This window comes from Odontesthes bonariensis, chromosome 7 (genome assembly GCF_027942865.1).
Source record: "Odontesthes bonariensis isolate fOdoBon6 chromosome 7, fOdoBon6.hap1, whole genome shotgun sequence".
NCBI classification, from domain to species: domain Eukaryota; kingdom Metazoa; phylum Chordata; class Actinopteri; order Atheriniformes; family Atherinopsidae; genus Odontesthes; species Odontesthes bonariensis.
Genome location: NC_134512.1, coordinates 22257594 through 22274797, shown reverse-complemented (window position 1 = coordinate 22274797; position 17204 = coordinate 22257594). Strand labels below are relative to the sequence as shown.

General features: G+C 42.2%; 10 non-coding genes across 10 annotated transcripts; all 10 read right to left on the bottom strand.

The window, feature by feature from the left end:
- Positions 1-685: 685 nt before the first annotated feature.
- Positions 686-758, bottom strand: trnaf-gaa (transfer RNA phenylalanine (anticodon GAA)). The gene has a single exon. It is a non-coding gene; the product is annotated as a tRNA-Phe (tRNA).
- Positions 759-1068: 310 nt separating this feature from the next.
- trnaf-gaa (transfer RNA phenylalanine (anticodon GAA)) lies at positions 1069-1141 on the bottom strand. The gene has a single exon. It is a non-coding gene; the product is annotated as a tRNA-Phe (tRNA).
- A 4989-nt stretch (positions 1142-6130) lies between these two features.
- trnaf-gaa (transfer RNA phenylalanine (anticodon GAA)) lies at positions 6131-6203 on the bottom strand. Its single transcript has one exon. It is a non-coding gene; the product is annotated as a tRNA-Phe (tRNA).
- Positions 6204-6890: 687 nt separating this feature from the next.
- Positions 6891-6963, bottom strand: trnaf-gaa (transfer RNA phenylalanine (anticodon GAA)). The gene has a single exon. It is a non-coding gene; the product is annotated as a tRNA-Phe (tRNA).
- Positions 6964-7273: 310 nt separating this feature from the next.
- trnaf-gaa (transfer RNA phenylalanine (anticodon GAA)) lies at positions 7274-7346 on the bottom strand. Its single transcript has one exon. It is a non-coding gene; the product is annotated as a tRNA-Phe (tRNA).
- A 1787-nt stretch (positions 7347-9133) lies between these two features.
- trnaf-gaa (transfer RNA phenylalanine (anticodon GAA)) lies at positions 9134-9206 on the bottom strand. Its single transcript has one exon. It is a non-coding gene; the product is annotated as a tRNA-Phe (tRNA).
- A 687-nt stretch (positions 9207-9893) lies between these two features.
- On the bottom strand, positions 9894-9966 carry trnaf-gaa (transfer RNA phenylalanine (anticodon GAA)). Its single transcript has one exon. It is a non-coding gene; the product is annotated as a tRNA-Phe (tRNA).
- Positions 9967-10276: 310 nt separating this feature from the next.
- On the bottom strand, positions 10277-10349 carry trnaf-gaa (transfer RNA phenylalanine (anticodon GAA)). Its single transcript has one exon. It is a non-coding gene; the product is annotated as a tRNA-Phe (tRNA).
- A 3772-nt stretch (positions 10350-14121) lies between these two features.
- Positions 14122-14194, bottom strand: trnaf-gaa (transfer RNA phenylalanine (anticodon GAA)). Its single transcript has one exon. It is a non-coding gene; the product is annotated as a tRNA-Phe (tRNA).
- A 2289-nt stretch (positions 14195-16483) lies between these two features.
- Positions 16484-16556, bottom strand: trnaf-gaa (transfer RNA phenylalanine (anticodon GAA)). The gene has a single exon. It is a non-coding gene; the product is annotated as a tRNA-Phe (tRNA).
- Positions 16557-17204: the final 648 nt, after the last annotated feature.

Below are 17204 nucleotides of genomic sequence, written 5' to 3'. Positions count from 1 at the left end.
CACAGGGCCAAAATGGCCATTTTCATTTGGAAAGTAAAACCAGGAGCTCGCTCCGTGGAGCGTGGACGACAAAGCTGGGGAACCAGATAAAGGCCACAAAAATGCAATAATTGACTATTGTAGATGAGGAAGAAGCCTCGTGTGTTTTCATTAATGCAGCTTTTTTGAGATAATTCCTTTTTACCAGTTCACTTTCCTACCAGCCTCATTGATCTAGGTTTTTTGAGATAATTCCTTTTTACCAGTGCACTTTCCAAACATGGGCTGTTGTTCCCTCTTGACAAACATCCACAATTCATAGTAGTCTTTGCCGAAACCCGGGATTGAACCAGGGACCTTCAGATCTTCAGTCTGAGCTATTTCGGCTACACAGGGCCAAATATCCGTTTTCATTTGAAAATGAAAATCGGAAGCTCGCTCCGTGGAGCTTTGGCGACAAAGCTGTGGAGCCAGATAAAGGCCACAAAAATGCAATAATTGACTGTTGTAGATGAGGAAGAAGCCTCGTGTGTTTTCATTAATGCAGTTTTTTTGAGATAATTCCTTTTTACCAGTTCACTTTCCTACCAGCCTTGTTTGTTTTCATTGATCTAGGTTTTTTGAGATAATTCCTTTTTACCAGTTCACTTTCCTAACATGGGCTGTGTTTCCCTCTTGACAAACATCCACTATTCATAGTAGTCTTTGCCGAAACCCGGGATTGAACCAGGGACCTTCAGATCTTCAGTCTGATGCTCTCCCAACTGAGCTATTTCGGCTACACAGGGCTAAACTGGCAGTTTTCATTTGGAAAGTAAAACCAGGAGCTCGCTCCGTGGAGCGTGGACGACAAAGCTGGGGAACCAGATAAAGGCCACAAAAATGCAATAATTGACTATTGTAGATGAGGAAGAAGCCTCGTGTGTTTTCATTAATGCAGCTTTTTTGAGATAATTCCTTTTTACCAGTTCACTTTCCTACCAGCCTCATTGATCTAGGTTTTTTGAGATAATTCCTTTTTACCAGTGCACTTTCCAAACATGGGCTGTTGTTCCCTCTTGACAAACATCCACAATTCATAGTAGTCTTTGCCGAAACCCGGGATTGAACCAGGGACCTTCAGATCTTCAGTCTGATGCTCTCCCAACTGAGCTATTTCGGCTACACAGGGCTAAACTGGCAGTTTTCATTTGGACACTAAAACCGGAGCGCGCTCCTTGGAGCTTAGGCGACAAAGCTGGGGAGCCAGATAAAGGCCACAAAAATGCAATAATTGACTGTTGTAGATGAGGAAGAAGCCTCGTGTGTTTTCATTAATGCAGTTTTTTTTAGATAATTCCTTTTTACCAGTTCACTTTCCTACCAGCCTCGTGTGTTTTCATTAATGCAGGTTTTTTAAAATAATTCCTTTTTACCAGTTAACTTTCCTACCAGCCTCGTTTGTTTTCATTGATCTAGGTTTTTTGAGATAATTCCTTTTCACCAGTTCACTTTCCTAACATGGGCTGTGTTTCCCTCTTGACAAACATCCACAATTCACAGTACTCTTTGCCGAAACCCGCGATTGAACCAGGGACCTTCAGATCTTCCGACGCTCTCCTAACTGAGCTATTTCGGCTACACAGGGCCAAAATGACCGTTTTCATTTGGAAACTAAAACCGGGAGCTCGCTCCGTGAAGCTTAGGCGACAAAGCTGTGGAGCCAGATAAATGCCACAAAAATGCAATAATTGACTGTTGTAGATGAGGAAGAAGCCTCGTGTGTTTTCATTAATGCAGTTTTTTTTAGATAATTCCTTTTTACCAGTTCACTTTCCTAACATGGGCTATTGTTCCCTCTTGACAAACATCCACTATTCATAGTAGTCTTTGCCGAAACCCGGGATTGAACCAGGGACCTTCAGATCTTCAGTCTGTTGCTCTCCCAACTGAGCTATTTTGGCTACAAAAGGCCAAAATGGCCGTTTTCATTTGGAAAGTAAAACCAGGAGCTCGCTCCGTGGAGCGTGGACGACAAAGCTGGGGAACCAGATAAAGGCCACAAAAATGCAATAATTGACTATTGTAGATGAGGAAGAAGCCTCGTGTGTTTTCATTAATGCAGCTTTTTTGAGATAATTCCTTTTTACCAGTTCACTTTCCTACCAGCCTCGTGTGTTTTCATTGAGATGATTCCTTTTTACCAGTTCACTTTCCTAACATGGGCTGTTGTTCCCTCTTGACAAACATCCACAATTCATAGTAGTCTTTGCCGAAACCCGGGACTGAACCAGGGACCTTCAGATCTTCAGTCTGATGCTCTCCCAACTGAGCTATTTCGATCACACAGGGCTAAACTGGCAGTTTTCATTTGGAAAGTAAAACCAGGAACTCGCTCCTTGGAGCTTAGGCGACAAAGCTGGGGAACCAGATAAAGGCCACAAAAATGCAATAATTGACTGTTGTAGATGAGGAAGAAGCCTCGTGTGTTTTCATTAATGCAGTTTTTTTTAGATAATTCCTTTTTACCAGTTCACTTTCCTACCAGCCTTGTTTGTTTTCATTGATCTAGGTTTTTTGAGATAATTCCTTTTTACCAGTTCACTTTCCTACCAGCCTCGTGTGTCATTATTAATGCAGGTTTTTTAAGATAATTCCTTTTTACCAGTTTACTTTCCTACCAGCCTTGTTTGTTTTCATTGATCTAGGTTTTTTGAGATAATTCCTTTTTACCAGTTCACTTTCCTAACATGGGCTATTGTTCCCTCTCGACAAAGATCCACTATTCATAGTAGTCTTTGCCGAAACCCGGGATTGAACCAGGGACCTTCAGATCTTCAGTCTGAGCTATTTCGGCTACACAGGGCCAAATATCCGTTTTCATTTGAAAATTAAAATCGGGAGCTCGCTCCATGGAGCTTTGGCGACAAAGCTGTGGAGCCAGATAAAGGCCACAAAAATGCAATAATTGACTGTTGTAGATGAGGAAGAAGCCTCGTGTGTTTTCATTAATGCAGTTTTTTTGAGATAATTCCTTTTTACCAGTTCACTTTCCTAACATGGGCTATTGTTCCCTCTTGACAAACATCCACTATTCATAGTAGTCTTTGCCGAAACCCGGGATTGAACCAGGGACCTTCAGATCTTCAGTCTGTTGCTCTCCCAACTGAGCTATTTTGGCTACAAAAGTCCAAAATGGCCGTTTTCATTTGGAAAGTAAAACCAGGAGCTCGCTCCGTGGAGCGTGGACGACAAAGCTGGGGAACCAGATAAAGGCCACAAAAATGCAATAATTGACTATTGTAGATGAGGATGAAGCCTCCTGTGTTTTCATTAATGCAGCTTTTTTGAGATAATTCCTTTTTACCAGTTAACTTTCCTACCAGCCTCGTTTGTTTTCATTGATCTAGGTTTTTTGAGATAATTCCTTTTCACCAGTTAACTTTCCTAACATGGGCTGTTGTTCCCTCTTGACAAACATCCACTATTCATAGTAGTCTTTGCCGAAACCCGGGATTGAACCAGGGACCTTCAGATCTTCAGTCTGAGCTATTTCGGCTACACAGGGCCAAATATCCGTTTTCATTTGAAAATTAAAATCGGGAGCTCGCTCCATGGAGCTTTGGCGACAAAGCTGTGGAGCCAGATAAAGGCCACAAAAATGCAATAATTGACTGTTGTAGATGAGGAAGAAGCCTCGTGTGTTTTCATTAATGCAGTTTTTTTTAGATAATTCCTTTTTACCAGTTCACTTTCCTAACATGGGCTATTGTTCCCTCTTGACAAACATCCACTATTCATAGTAGTCTTTGCCGAAACCCGGGATTGAACCAGGGACCTTCAGATCTTCAGTCTGTTGCTCTCCCAACTGAGCTATTTTGGCTACAAAAGGCCAAAATGGCCGTTTTCATTTGGAAAGTAAAACCAGGAGCTCGCTCCGTGGAGCGTGGACGACAAAGCTGGGGAACCAGATAAAGGCCACAAAAATGCAATAATTGACTATTGTAGATGAGGAAGAAGCCTCGTGTGTTTTCATTAATGCAGCTTTTTTGAGATAATTCCTTTTTACCAGTTCACTTTCCTACCAGCCTCGTGTGTTTTCATTGAGATGATTCCTTTTTACCAGTTCACTTTCCTAACATGGGCTGTTGTTCCCTCTTGACAAACATCCACAATTCATAGTAGTCTTTGCCGAAACCCGGGACTGAACCAGGGACCTTCAGATCTTCAGTCTGATGCTCTCCCAACTGAGCTATTTCGATCACACAGGGCTAAACTGGCAGTTTTCATTTGGAAAGTAAAACCAGGAACTCGCTCCTTGGAGCTTAGGCGACAAAGCTGGGGAACCAGATAAAGGCCACAAAAATGCAATAATTGACTGTTGTAGATGAGGAAGAAGCCTCGTGTGTTTTCATTAATGCAGTTTTTTTTAGATAATTCCTTTTTACCAGTTCACTTTCCTACCAGCCTTGTTTGTTTTCATTGATCTAGGTTTTTTGAGATAATTCCTTTTTACCAGTTCACTTTCCTACCAGCCTCGTGTGTCATTATTAATGCAGGTTTTTTAAGATAATTCCTTTTTACCAGTTTACTTTCCTACCAGCCTTGTTTGTTTTCATTGATCTAGGTTTTTTGAGATAATTCCTTTTTACCAGTTCACTTTCCTAACATGGGCTATTGTTCCCTCTCGACAAAGATCCACTATTCACAGTACTCTCTGCCGAAACCCGGGATTGAACCAGGGACCTTCAGATCTTCCGACGTTCTCCTAACTGAGCTATTTCGGCTACACAGGGCCAAAATGACCGTTTTCATTTGGAAACTAAAACCGGGAGCTCGCTCCGTGAAGCTTAGGCGACAAAGCTGTGGAGCCAGATAAATGCCACAAAAATGCAATAATTGACTATTGTAGATGAGGATGAAGCCTCCTGTGTTTTCATTAATGCAGCTTTTTTGAGATAATTCCTTTTTACCAGTTCACCTTCCTACCAGCCTCGTGTGTTTTCATTGAGATGATTCCTTTTTACCAGTTCACTTTCCTAACATGGGCTATTGTTCCCTCTTGACAAACATCCACTATTCATAGTAGTCTTTGCCGAAACCCGGGATTGAACCAGGGACCTTCAGATCTTCAGTCTGATGCTCTCCCAACTGAGCTATTTTGGCTACAAAAGGCCAAAATGGCCGTTTTCATTTGGAAAGTAAAACCAGGAGCTCGCTCCGTGGAGCGTGGACGACAAAGCTGGGGAACCAGATAAAGGCCACAAAAATGCAATAATTGACTGTTGTAGATGAGGAAGAAGCCTCGTGTGTTTTCATTAATGCAGTTTTTTTTAGATAATTCCTTTTTACCAGTTCACTTTCCTAACATGGGCTCGTGTGTTTTCATTGAGATAATTCCTTTTTACCAGTTCACTTTCCTACCAGCCTCGTGTGTTTTCATTAATGCAGGTTTTTTAAAATAATTCCTTTTCACCAGTTCACTTTCCTAACATGGGCTGTGTTTCCCTCTTGACAAACATCCACAATTCACAGTACTCTTTGCCGAAACCCGCGATTGAACCAGGGACCTTCAGATCTTCCGACGCTCTCCTAACTGAGCTATTTCGGCTACACAGGGCCAAAATGACCGTTTTCATTTGGAAACTAAAACCGGGAGCTCGCTCCGTGAAGCTTAGGCGACAAAGCTGTGGAGCCAGATAAATGCCACAAAAATGCAATAATTGACTGTTGTAGATGAGGAAGAAGCCTCGTGTGTTTTCATTAATGCAGTTTTTTTTAGATAATTCCTTTTTACCAGTTCACTTTCCTAACATGGGCTATTGTTCCCTCTTGACAAAGATCCACTATTCATAGTAGTCTTTGCCGAAACCCGGGATTGAACCAGGGACCTTCAGATCTTCAGTCTGAGCTATTTCGGCTACACAGGGCCAAATATCCGTTTTCATTTGAAAATGAAAATCGGAAGCTCGCTCCGTGGAGCTTTGGCGACAAAGCTGTGGAGCCAGATAAAGGCCACAAAAATGCAATAATTGACTGTTGTAGATGAGGAAGAAGCCTCGTGTGTTTTCATTAATGCAGTTTTTTTGAGATAATTCCTTTTTACCAGTTCACTTTCCTAACATGGGCTGTGTTTCCCTCTTGACAAACATCCACTATTCATAGTAGTCTTTGCCGAAACCCGGGATTGAACCAGGGACCTTCAGATCTTCAGTCTGATGCTCTCCCAACTGAGCTATTTCGGCTACACAGGGCCAAAATGGCCATTTTCATTTGGAAAGTAAAACCAGGAGCTCGCTCCGTGGAGCGTGGACGACAAAGCTGGGGAACCAGATAAAGGCCACAAAAATGCAATAATTGACTATTGTAGATGAGGAAGAAGCCTCGTGTGTTTTCATTAATGCAGCTTTTTTGAGATAATTCCTTTTTACCAGTTCACTTTCCTACCAGCCTCATTGATCTAGGTTTTTTGAGATAATTCCTTTTTACCAGTGCACTTTCCAAACATGGGCTGTTGTTCCCTCTTGACAAACATCCACAATTCATAGTAGTCTTTGCCGAAACCCGGGATTGAACCAGGGACCTTCAGATCTTCAGTCTGAGCTATTTCGGCTACACAGGGCCAAATATCCGTTTTCATTTGAAAATGAAAATCGGAAGCTCGCTCCGTGGAGCTTTGGCGACAAAGCTGTGGAGCCAGATAAAGGCCACAAAAATGCAATAATTGACTGTTGTAGATGAGGAAGAAGCCTCGTGTGTTTTCATTAATGCAGTTTTTTTGAGATAATTCCTTTTTACCAGTTCACTTTCCTACCAGCCTTGTTTGTTTTCATTGATCTAGGTTTTTTGAGATAATTCCTTTTTACCAGTTCACTTTCCTAACATGGGCTGTGTTTCCCTCTTGACAAACATCCACTATTCATAGTAGTCTTTGCCGAAACCCGGGATTGAACCAGGGACCTTCAGATCTTCAGTCTGATGCTCTCCCAACTGAGCTATTTCGGCTACACAGGGCTAAACTGGCAGTTTTCATTTGGAAAGTAAAACCAGGAGCTCGCTCCGTGGAGCGTGGACGACAAAGCTGGGGAACCAGATAAAGGCCACAAAAATGCAATAATTGACTATTGTAGATGAGGAAGAAGCCTCGTGTGTTTTCATTAATGCAGCTTTTTTGAGATAATTCCTTTTTACCAGTTCACTTTCCTACCAGCCTCATTGATCTAGGTTTTTTGAGATAATTCCTTTTTACCAGTGCACTTTCCAAACATGGGCTGTTGTTCCCTCTTGACAAACATCCACAATTCATAGTAGTCTTTGCCGAAACCCGGGATTGAACCAGGGACCTTCAGATCTTCAGTCTGATGCTCTCCCAACTGAGCTATTTCGGCTACACAGGGCTAAACTGGCAGTTTTCATTTGGACACTAAAACCGGAGCGCGCTCCTTGGAGCTTAGGCGACAAAGCTGGGGAGCCAGATAAAGGCCACAAAAATGCAATAATTGACTGTTGTAGATGAGGAAGAAGCCTCGTGTGTTTTCATTAATGCAGTTTTTTTTAGATAATTCCTTTTTACCAGTTCACTTTCCTACCAGCCTCGTGTGTTTTCATTAATGCAGGTTTTTTAAAATAATTCCTTTTTACCAGTTAACTTTCCTACCAGCCTCGTTTGTTTTCATTGATCTAGGTTTTTTGAGATAATTCCTTTTCACCAGTTCACTTTCCTAACATGGGCTGTGTTTCCCTCTTGACAAACATCCACAATTCACAGTACTCTTTGCCGAAACCCGCGATTGAACCAGGGACCTTCAGATCTTCCGACGCTCTCCTAACTGAGCTATTTCGGCTACACAGGGCCAAAATGACCGTTTTCATTTGGAAACTAAAACCGGGAGCTCGCTCCGTGAAGCTTAGGCGACAAAGCTGTGGAGCCAGATAAATGCCACAAAAATGCAATAATTGACTGTTGTAGATGAGGAAGAAGCCTCGTGTGTTTTCATTAATGCAGTTTTTTTTAGATAATTCCTTTTTACCAGTTCACTTTCCTAACATGGGCTATTGTTCCCTCTTGACAAACATCCACTATTCATGGTAGTCTTTGCCGAAACCCGGGATTGAACCAGGGACCTTCAGATCTTCAGTCTGATGCTCTCCCAACTGAGCTATTTTGGCTACAAAAGGCCAAAATGGCCGTTTTCATTTGGAAAGTAAAACCAGGAGCTCGCTCCGTGGAGCGTGGACGACAAAGCTGGGGAGCCAGATAAAGGCCACAAAAATGCAATAATTGACTGTTGTAGATGAGGAAGAAGCCTCGTGTGTTTTCATTAATGCAGTTTTTTTTAGATAATTCCTTTTTACCAGTTCACTTTCCTAACATGGGCTCGTGTGTTTTCATTGAGATAATTCCTTTTTACCAGTTCACTTTCCTACCAGCCTCGTGTGTTTTCATTAATGCAGGTTTTTTAAAATAATTCCTTTTCACCAGTTCACTTTCCTAACATGGGCTGTGTTTCCCTCTTGACAAACATCCACAATTCACAGTACTCTTTGCCGAAACCCGCGATTGAACCAGGGACCTTCAGATCTTCCGACGCTCTCCTAACTGAGCTATTTCGGCTACACAGGGCCAAAATGACCGTTTTCATTTGGAAACTAAAACCGGGAGCTCGCTCCGTGAAGCTTAGGCGACAAAGCTGTGGAGCCAGATAAATGCCACAAAAATGCAATAATTGACTGTTGTAGATGAGGAAGAAGCCTCGTGTGTTTTCATTAATGCAGTTTTTTTTAGATAATTCCTTTTTACCAGTTCACTTTCCTAACATGGGCTATTGTTCCCTCTTGACAAACATCCACTATTCATAGTAGTCTTTGCCGAAACCCGGGATTGAACCAGGGACCTTCAGATCTTCAGTCTGAGCTATTTCGGCTACACAGGGCCAAATATCCGTTTTCATTTGAAAATGAAAATCGGAAGCTCGCTCCGTGGAGCTTTGGCGACAAAGCTGTGGAGCCAGATAAAGGCCACAAAAATGCAATAATTGACTGTTGTAGATGAGGAAGAAGCCTCGTGTGTTTTCATTAATGCAGTTTTTTTGAGATAATTCCTTTTTACCAGTTCACTTTCCTAACATGGGCTGTGTTTCCCTCTTGACAAACATCCACTATTCATAGTAGTCTTTGCCGAAACCCGGGATTGAACCAGGGACCTTCAGATCTTCAGTCTGATGCTCTCCCAACTGAGCTATTTCGGCTACACAGGGCCAAAATGGCCATTTTCATTTGGAAAGTAAAACCAGGAGCTCGCTCCGTGGAGCGTGGACGACAAAGCTGGGGAACCAGATAAAGGCCACAAAAATGCAATAATTGACTATTGTAGATGAGGAAGAAGCCTCGTGTGTTTTCATTAATGCAGCTTTTTTGAGATAATTCCTTTTTACCAGTTCACTTTCCTACCAGCCTCATTGATCTAGGTTTTTTGAGATAATTCCTTTTTACCAGTGCACTTTCCAAACATGGGCTGTTGTTCCCTCTTGACAAACATCCACAATTCATAGTAGTCTTTGCCGAAACCCGGGATTGAACCAGGGACCTTCAGATCTTCAGTCTGAGCTATTTCGGCTACACAGGGCCAAATATCCGTTTTCATTTGAAAATGAAAATCGGAAGCTCGCTCCGTGGAGCTTTGGCGACAAAGCTGTGGAGCCAGATAAAGGCCACAAAAATGCAATAATTGACTGTTGTAGATGAGGAAGAAGCCTCGTGTGTTTTCATTAATGCAGTTTTTTTGAGATAATTCCTTTTTACCAGTTCACTTTCCTACCAGCCTTGTTTGTTTTCATTGATCTAGGTTTTTTGAGATAATTCCTTTTTACCAGTTCACTTTCCTAACATGGGCTGTGTTTCCCTCTTGACAAACATCCACTATTCATAGTAGTCTTTGCCGAAACCCGGGATTGAACCAGGGACCTTCAGATCTTCAGTCTGATGCTCTCCCAACTGAGCTATTTCGGCTACACAGGGCTAAACTGGCAGTTTTCATTTGGAAAGTAAAACCAGGAGCTCGCTCCGTGGAGCGTGGACGACAAAGCTGGGGAACCAGATAAAGGCCACAAAAATGCAATAATTGACTATTGTAGATGAGGAAGAAGCCTCGTGTGTTTTCATTAATGCAGCTTTTTTGAGATAATTCCTTTTTACCAGTTCACTTTCCTACCAGCCTCATTGATCTAGGTTTTTTGAGATAATTCCTTTTTACCAGTGCACTTTCCAAACATGGGCTGTTGTTCCCTCTTGACAAACATCCACAATTCATAGTAGTCTTTGCCGAAACCCGGGATTGAACCAGGGACCTTCAGATCTTCAGTCTGATGCTCTCCCAACTGAGCTATTTCGGCTACACAGGGCTAAACTGGCAGTTTTCATTTGGACACTAAAACCGGAGCGCGCTCCTTGGAGCTTAGGCGACAAAGCTGGGGAGCCAGATAAAGGCCACAAAAATGCAATAATTGACTGTTGTAGATGAGGAAGAAGCCTCGTGTGTTTTCATTAATGCAGTTTTTTTTAGATAATTCCTTTTTACCAGTTCACTTTCCTACCAGCCTCGTGTGTTTTCATTAATGCAGGTTTTTTAAAATAATTCCTTTTTACCAGTTAACTTTCCTACCAGCCTCGTTTGTTTTCATTGATCTAGGTTTTTTGAGATAATTCCTTTTCACCAGTTCACTTTCCTAACATGGGCTGTGTTTCCCTCTTGACAAACATCCACAATTCACAGTACTCTTTGCCGAAACCCGCGATTGAACCAGGGACCTTCAGATCTTCCGACGCTCTCCTAACTGAGCTATTTCGGCTACACAGGGCCAAAATGACCGTTTTCATTTGGAAACTAAAACCGGGAGCTCGCTCCGTGAAGCTTAGGCGACAAAGCTGTGGAGCCAGATAAATGCCACAAAAATGCAATAATTGACTGTTGTAGATGAGGAAGAAGCCTCGTGTGTTTTCATTAATGCAGTTTTTTTTAGATAATTCCTTTTTACCAGTTCACTTTCCTAACATGGGCTATTGTTCCCTCTTGACAAACATCCACTATTCATAGTAGTCTTTGCCGAAACCCGGGATTGAACCAGGGACCTTCAGATCTTCAGTCTGTTGCTCTCCCAACTGAGCTATTTTGGCTACAAAAGGCCAAAATGGCCGTTTTCATTTGGAAAGTAAAACCAGGAGCTCGCTCCGTGGAGCGTGGACGACAAAGCTGGGGAACCAGATAAAGGCCACAAAAATGCAATAATTGACTATTGTAGATGAGGAAGAAGCCTCGTGTGTTTTCATTAATGCAGCTTTTTTGAGATAATTCCTTTTTACCAGTTCACTTTCCTACCAGCCTCGTGTGTTTTCATTGAGATGATTCCTTTTTACCAGTTCACTTTCCTAACATGGGCTGTTGTTCCCTCTTGACAAACATCCACAATTCATAGTAGTCTTTGCCGAAACCCGGGACTGAACCAGGGACCTTCAGATCTTCAGTCTGATGCTCTCCCAACTGAGCTATTTCGATCACACAGGGCTAAACTGGCAGTTTTCATTTGGAAAGTAAAACCAGGAACTCGCTCCTTGGAGCTTAGGCGACAAAGCTGGGGAACCAGATAAAGGCCACAAAAATGCAATAATTGACTGTTGTAGATGAGGAAGAAGCCTCGTGTGTTTTCATTAATGCAGTTTTTTTTAGATAATTCCTTTTTACCAGTTCACTTTCCTACCAGCCTTGTTTGTTTTCATTGATCTAGGTTTTTTGAGATAATTCCTTTTTACCAGTTCACTTTCCTACCAGCCTCGTGTGTCATTATTAATGCAGGTTTTTTAAGATAATTCCTTTTTACCAGTTTACTTTCCTACCAGCCTTGTTTGTTTTCATTGATCTAGGTTTTTTGAGATAATTCCTTTTTACCAGTTCACTTTCCTAACATGGGCTATTGTTCCCTCTCGACAAAGATCCACTATTCATAGTAGTCTTTGCCGAAACCCGGGATTGAACCAGGGACCTTCAGATCTTCAGTCTGAGCTATTTCGGCTACACAGGGCCAAATATCCGTTTTCATTTGAAAATTAAAATCGGGAGCTCGCTCCATGGAGCTTTGGCGACAAAGCTGTGGAGCCAGATAAAGGCCACAAAAATGCAATAATTGACTGTTGTAGATGAGGAAGAAGCCTCGTGTGTTTTCATTAATGCAGTTTTTTTGAGATAATTCCTTTTTACCAGTTCACTTTCCTAACATGGGCTATTGTTCCCTCTTGACAAACATCCACTATTCATAGTAGTCTTTGCCGAAACCCGGGATTGAACCAGGGACCTTCAGATCTTCAGTCTGTTGCTCTCCCAACTGAGCTATTTTGGCTACAAAAGTCCAAAATGGCCGTTTTCATTTGGAAAGTAAAACCAGGAGCTCGCTCCGTGGAGCGTGGACGACAAAGCTGGGGAACCAGATAAAGGCCACAAAAATGCAATAATTGACTATTGTAGATGAGGATGAAGCCTCCTGTGTTTTCATTAATGCAGCTTTTTTGAGATAATTCCTTTTTACCAGTTAACTTTCCTACCAGCCTCGTTTGTTTTCATTGATCTAGGTTTTTTGAGATAATTCCTTTTCACCAGTTAACTTTCCTAACATGGGCTGTTGTTCCCTCTTGACAAACATCCACTATTCACAGTAGTCTTTGCCGAAACCCGGGATTGAACCAGGGACCTTCAGATCTTCCGACGTTCTCCTAACTGAGCTATTTCGGCTACACAGGGCCAAAATGACCGTTTTCATTTGGAAACTAAAACCGGGAGCTCGCTCCGTGAAGCTTAGGCGACAAAGCTGTGGAGCCAGATAAATGCCACAAAAATGCAATAATTGACTATTGTAGATGAGGATGAAGCCTCCTGTGTTTTCATTAATGCAGCTTTTTTGAGATAATTCCTTTTTACCAGTTCACCTTCCTACCAGCCTCGTGTGTTTTCATTGAGATGATTCCTTTTTACCAGTTCACTTTCCTAACATGGGCTATTGTTCCCTCTTGACAAACATCCACTATTCATAGTAGTCTTTGCCGAAACCCGGGATTGAACCAGGGACCTTCAGATCTTCAGTCTGATGCTCTCCCAACTGAGCTATTTTGGCTACAAAAGGCCAAAATGGCCGTTTTCATTTGGAAAGTAAAACCAGGAGCTCGCTCCGTGGAGCGTGGACGACAAAGCTGGGGAACCAGATAAAGGCCACAAAAATGCAATAATTGACTGTTGTAGATGAGGAAGAAGCCTCGTGTGTTTTCATTAATGCAGTTTTTTTTAGATAATTCCTTTTTACCAGTTCACTTTCCTAACATGGGCTCGTGTGTTTTCATTGAGATAATTCCTTTTTACCAGTTCACTTTCCTACCAGCCTCGTGTGTTTTCATTAATGCAGGTTTTTTAAAATAATTCCTTTTCACCAGTTCACTTTCCTAACATGGGCTGTGTTTCCCTCTTGACAAACATCCACAATTCACAGTACTCTTTGCCGAAACCCGCGATTGAACCAGGGACCTTCAGATCTTCCGACGCTCTCCTAACTGAGCTATTTCGGCTACACAGGGCCAAAATGACCGTTTTCATTTGGAAACTAAAACCGGGAGCTCGCTCCGTGAAGCTTAGGCGACAAAGCTGTGGAGCCAGATAAATGCCACAAAAATGCAATAATTGACTGTTGTAGATGAGGAAGAAGCCTCGTGTGTTTTCATTAATGCAGTTTTTTTTAGATAATTCCTTTTTACCAGTTCACTTTCCTAACATGGGCTATTGTTCCCTCTTGACAAAGATCCACTATTCATAGTAGTCTTTGCCGAAACCCGGGATTGAACCAGGGACCTTCAGATCTTCAGTCTGAGCTATTTCGGCTACACAGGGCCAAATATCCGTTTTCATTTGAAAATGAAAATCGGAAGCTCGCTCCGTGGAGCTTTGGCGACAAAGCTGTGGAGCCAGATAAAGGCCACAAAAATGCAATAATTGACTGTTGTAGATGAGGAAGAAGCCTCGTGTGTTTTCATTAATGCAGTTTTTTTGAGATAATTCCTTTTTACCAGTTCACTTTCCTAACATGGGCTGTGTTTCCCTCTTGACAAACATCCACTATTCATAGTAGTCTTTGCCGAAACCCGGGATTGAACCAGGGACCTTCAGATCTTCAGTCTGATGCTCTCCCAACTGAGCTATTTCGGCTACACAGGGCCAAAATGGCCATTTTCATTTGGAAAGTAAAACCAGGAGCTCGCTCCGTGGAGCGTGGACGACAAAGCTGGGGAACCAGATAAAGGCCACAAAAATGCAATAATTGACTATTGTAGATGAGGAAGAAGCCTCGTGTGTTTTCATTAATGCAGCTTTTTTGAGATAATTCCTTTTTACCAGTTCACTTTCCTACCAGCCTCGTGTGTTTTCATTGAGATGATTCCTTTTTACCAGTTCACTTTCCTAACATGGGCTGTTGTTCCCTCTTGACAAACATCCACAATTCATAGTAGTCTTTGCCGAAACCCGGGACTGAACCAGGGACCTTCAGATCTTCAGTCTGATGCTCTCCCAACTGAGCTATTTCGATCACACAGGGCTAAACTGGCAGTTTTCATTTGGAAAGTAAAACCAGGAACTCGCTCCTTGGAGCTTAGGCGACAAAGCTGGGGAACCAGATAAAGGCCACAAAAATGCAATAATTGACTGTTGTAGATGAGGAAGAAGCCTCGTGTGTTTTCATTAATGCAGTTTTTTTTAGATAATTCCTTTTTACCAGTTCACTTTCCTACCAGCCTTGTTTGTTTTCATTGATCTAGGTTTTTTGAGATAATTCCTTTTTACCAGTTCACTTTCCTACCAGCCTCGTGTGTCATTATTAATGCAGGTTTTTTAAGATAATTCCTTTTTACCAGTTTACTTTCCTACCAGCCTTGTTTGTTTTCATTGATCTAGGTTTTTTGAGATAATTCCTTTTTACCAGTTCACTTTCCTAACATGGGCTATTGTTCCCTCTCGACAAAGATCCACTATTCACAGTACTCTCTGCCGAAACCCGGGATTGAACCAGGGACCTTCAGATCTTCCGACGTTCTCCTAACTGAGCTATTTCGGCTACACAGGGCCAAAATGACCGTTTTCATTTGGAAACTAAAACCGGGAGCTCGCTCCGTGAAGCTTAGGCGACAAAGCTGTGGAGCCAGATAAATGCCACAAAAATGCAATAATTGACTATTGTAGATGAGGATGAAGCCTCCTGTGTTTTCATTAATGCAGCTTTTTTGAGATAATTCCTTTTTACCAGTTCACCTTCCTACCAGCCTCGTGTGTTTTCATTGAGATGATTCCTTTTTACCAGTTCACTTTCCTAACATGGGCTATTGTTCCCTCTTGACAAACATCCACTATTCATAGTAGTCTTTGCCGAAACCCGGGATTGAACCAGGGACCTTCAGATCTTCAGTCTGATGCTCTCCCAACTGAGCTATTTTGGCTACAAAAGGCCAAAATGGCCGTTTTCATTTGGAAAGTAAAACCAGGAGCTCGCTCCGTGGAGCGTGGACGACAAAGCTGGGGAACCAGATAAAGGCCACAAAAATGCAATAATTGACTGTTGTAGATGAGGAAGAAGCCTCGTGTGTTTTCATTAATGCAGTTTTTTTTAGATAATTCCTTTTTACCAGTTCACTTTCCTAACATGGGCTCGTGTGTTTTCATTGAGATAATTCCTTTTTACCAGTTCACTTTCCTACCAGCCTCGTGTGTTTTCATTAATGCAGGTTTTTTAAAATAATTCCTTTTCACCAGTTCACTTTCCTAACATGGGCTGTGTTTCCCTCTTGACAAACATCCACAATTCACAGTACTCTTTGCCGAAACCCGCGATTGAACCAGGGACCTTCAGATCTTCCGACGCTCTCCTAACTGAGCTATTTCGGCTACACAGGGCCAAAATGACCGTTTTCATTTGGAAACTAAAACCGGGAGCTCGCTCCGTGAAGCTTAGGCGACAAAGCTGTGGAGCCAGATAAATGCCACAAAAATGCAATAATTGACTGTTGTAGATGAGGAAGAAGCCTCGTGTGTTTTCATTAATGCAGTTTTTTTTAGATAATTCCTTTTTACCAGTTCACTTTCCTAACATGGGCTATTGTTCCCTCTTGACAAAGATCCACTATTCATAGTAGTCTTTGCCGAAACCCGGGATTGAACCAGGGACCTTCAGATCTTCAGTCTGAGCTATTTCGGCTACACAGGGCCAAATATCCGTTTTCATTTGAAAATGAAAATCGGAAGCTCGCTCCGTGGAGCTTTGGCGACAAAGCTGTGGAGCCAGATAAAGGCCACAAAAATGCAATAATTGACTGTTGTAGATGAGGAAGAAGCCTCGTGTGTTTTCATTAATGCAGTTTTTTTGAGATAATTCCTTTTTACCAGTTCACTTTCCTAACATGGGCTGTGTTTCCCTCTTGACAAACATCCACTATTCATAGTAGTCTTTGCCGAAACCCGGGATTGAACCAGGGACCTTCAGATCTTCAGTCTGATGCTCTCCCAACTGAGCTATTTCGGCTACACAGGGCCAAAATGGCCATTTTCATTTGGAAAGTAAAACCAGGAGCTCGCTCCGTGGAGCGTGGACGACAAAGCTGGGGAACCAGATAAAGGCCACAAAAATGCAATAATTGACTATTGTAGATGAGGAAGAAGCCTCGTGTGTTTTCATTAATGCAGCTTTTTTGAGATAATTCCTTTTTACCAGTTCACTTTCCTACCAGCCTCATTGATCTAGGTTTTTTGAGATAATTCCTTTTTACCAGTGCACTTTCCAAACATGGGCTGTTGTTCCCTCTTGACAAACATCCACAATTCATAGTAGTCTTTGCCGAAACCCGGGATTGAACCAGGGACCTTCAGATCTTCAGTCTGAGCTATTTCGGCTACACAGGGCCAAATATCCGTTTTCATTTGAAAATGAAAATCGGAAGCTCGCTCCGTGGAGCTTTGGCGACAAAGCTGTGGAGCCAGATAAAGGCCACAAAAATGCAATAATTGACTGTTGTAGATGAGGAAGAAGCCTCGTGTGTTTTCATTAATGCAGTTTTTTTGAGATAATTCCTTTTTACCAGTTCACTTTCCTACCAGCCTTGTTTGTTTTCATTGATCTAGGTTTTTTGAGATAATTCCTTTTTACCAGTTCACTTTCCTAACATGGGCTGTG